The sequence below is a fragment of the Dysidea avara genome, chromosome 15, assembly GCF_963678975.1.
Source record: "Dysidea avara chromosome 15, odDysAvar1.4, whole genome shotgun sequence".
In the NCBI taxonomy this organism is placed as follows: domain Eukaryota; kingdom Metazoa; phylum Porifera; class Demospongiae; order Dictyoceratida; family Dysideidae; genus Dysidea; species Dysidea avara.
In genome coordinates this window covers 8,203,082-8,206,108 of record NC_089286.1, presented here as the reverse complement: position 1 = coordinate 8,206,108, position 3,027 = coordinate 8,203,082, and the positions used below count along the sequence as shown (strand labels likewise).

Below are 3,027 nucleotides of genomic sequence, written 5' to 3'. Positions count from 1 at the left end.
TTCCATGTCCTTGCAATGCAAAGCGTCATGCGCTAATATTGTGTCAGTATGCGCAGTTCTTTGAATACACCTGTAATGTTCTGTGGCTGTCGAGTTGTATGCGTAGGCATGCCTAAAGTCCTGTGAGTCAGTAGTTGTCACTGAAAATCCGCTGTTGAACAACTGCGCACCACATGCTTGTATAGCGCATGATGCTTTGCATTGCAAGAACTTGGAAAACCGCAGTATTGTGTTAGGCGCAATCTGTGAATTTGCGCTGCGCATTTTGTGAATTCATAAAATGCGCAACAATTTATAAATTGCGCTGCGCATTTTGTGAATTCATAAAATGCGCAACAATTTATAAATTGCGCTGCGCATTTTGTGAATTCATAAAATGCGCAACAATTTATAAATTGTTGCGCAGTTTGTGAACTACCGTAAGAGCTACGCAGTTTGTGAACTACCGTAAGAGCTGCGCATTTTATGGACTGGATTCTGGCTTGTCCATTCAGCGTACCGCCTTCTTGACCGATTCAAGTGCGTATCATAGCTGCTTTCAGGGAGGATAACAGGCTTCTTTTACTACCTTAACTTGATATGTTTGCTATACTAGCTGAAGGGACATGAATAAAGACGCATTCTATAGCTATATTGCAGACTATCTCTCCCTCCAAGGTTCCTTTGCGTACTCTGCAGCTTTCCTGGATAAGGTGCATACTGTCCTTCTCTCTGTGTTGCCTTCTCATACTACAGCATTTGTGGTAGCTAGCAGGCTCATCGATCAGCTGATATTGATGGGCACAGTCCGGCCTGCATGTTTTACTTTTTCAAGCAGTTGTCCAGCACATACAAACACTGCACTACCAGTAATGAAATGTATATCAGCACACTGATAAGGTTTGGTGCATTGCAACTCGTGTCCAACATTGTATCTTTAATGTCCAGTTTAAATGGTACGCGTACTTATAGTTTCACTCTTACATTATCCCATGCATGTAGATGTAACACAACACGTAGTTACATAATGCTACCTCTGTGTGATACAGTTATTAGTGCAAACATATAATCAGGTATGCTGTTTTACATACAGTTAAGTATACTCCAATACATGAGTGAGTTACAGCGGCACAGCTCCATTTGATGAACAGCAAGACCTAGAAGAGTTGTATCCATTTTCATCTTGCCTGGCTGTAACTACATGTCTTCTTAAACACGGCTCATGGTACCCTCTGATGAGCAACTATTGTACCTGACCTATGGAATTCACAAACGTGAATACACAATTTGTTTGCATAACTAAACCTCACCATGTCAGTCATATCATCATCCAAACTAATCATTCCACAAGAATGGCAGTAGTCATCCAATGATTCTAAATAAACAAACATTATCTGTTGATGCATGTGATACATCATCATAACCCATCAGTATATATACAACAGACTATGAAAAGAAATTCACTGAATCGTGTGATTTACCAAGAAATCCAACTATTCACCAAGAAGGTTATTTACGTACATGTTTACTTAATGCACAAATGAGTACAAATAATGTGATGATGTATATTGAAATATTTGCTGAAGTTATTAATAGGTGCATAATTATAACAATTTTTGTGGCACAGTCTAATGTATTTCAATACAATTCATTTTAAACAAAGGATTATGTAAGCTACATAGTTGAGTTTCACTCAGTGGGTAGCCTGCACAGAGTATCAAATAGTTAACTGAAACAGGCGATGTATTCATCTGAACGTGCTCCCAACAATAATTAGGCCACTACACTTTGCTTTCAGCCATGTTCAGCCAATTACACAGCACTGCATGGGAAGCTCCTCTGCAACCATTCCAGTCACTACATGCAATAACAAAAAATACAGATAACTTCTGTTACACATGTAGGGGAAGCCATTATGTGGTGCTAGCTACTACAAATCAACACCTCACGTTGTCAGCAAAGATACATAAAGGAAGACTCAAGTAGGTCCATGATGTTCACATTATAAGTACTGCGGTAAGCCAAATTAAGATACCAAGCGATGTTGAAGAAATCAAGCCTGTAGCAGGGGGTCTGTTCCAGGTAGTTGTAAACTAAGTACTGTGTGAAAAATACACACAAGGTCTTACTAGGGGGTATGGAGGCATACCCCTCCAGATTTCTTCTGAGATCACTTACTGATTGCTCCATTAGAACAAATGACTCTCTATTAGAGTGTCTCAATCTTTTTCTAAACTAATATATATATCAAAAAATTCAGTGATAGGTGCATGGGCTCCATAAATTGATAGGTGGTTGCTATGCCTATGGGGATCACAAAGGTTTGGTTTTTTTGCAAAAATATCAGCTAAAATCCAGCCTGACTTGTACTTCACAACAGCTTGGCATGATTACAAACTTGGGAACCAGACTATTAGAAATGAAAGGTCTATTAGAAATATCACTTCTTTCCACTCTATTCAAAACATCTGTTATCATCTGCACCTTCTCCTCCGTTACTGTTGTGGTGTGATTGTGATCAAGATATCTTCCTCTACATAACCTTTTAAATAGCTCTCTGTGACCCTCTTTCGACGTATCTCCGAGTCTAACCTCATAGTAAAACTCACACCGTTCATACACTGCCACGAGGAAATCTCGCGATCCAACACTTGGAACGACAGTACGGGTTATGATACAACTATACTGCTGATTGCACGAATCTTTAAAAATTGAGTGACGCATGCGTGTGTGCGCACACAAGATTTAAAAGCATTTTGGTTCACGGAACAGGCTGCTGATGTCGGGGAATAAGATTCCCAACTTAAGAAACTTGTTCCGTGAAACAAAACATTTACAGTCTTTTGTGCGCATACACCGGCGCATGCGTCACGCAATTTTTAAAGATTCGTGCAATCAGCAGTACAAGATTCGTGCAATCATCTTTAAAAATTGCGTGACGCATGCGTGGTATGCGCACACAAGAATTAAAGTGTTTTGTTTCACGGAACACGTTGCTTAGGTTGGGAATCTTAGTCCCCGACATCAGCAACCTGTTCCGTGTTTTTA

The 3,027-nt window shown here is 39.8% G+C and overlaps 1 long non-coding RNA gene across 1 annotated transcript; it reads right to left on the bottom strand.

Annotated features, from left to right (window-relative positions):
* Positions 1-906: 906 nt before the first annotated feature.
* On the bottom strand, positions 907-2,767 carry LOC136245560 (uncharacterized). The gene is made up of 3 exons (XR_010695932.1): positions 2,464-2,767; positions 1,290-1,836; positions 907-1,236 (listed from the first exon to the last, which is right to left on the bottom strand). It is a non-coding gene; the product is annotated as an uncharacterized lncRNA (long non-coding RNA).
* Between the last annotated feature and the right edge of the window lie 260 nt (positions 2,768-3,027).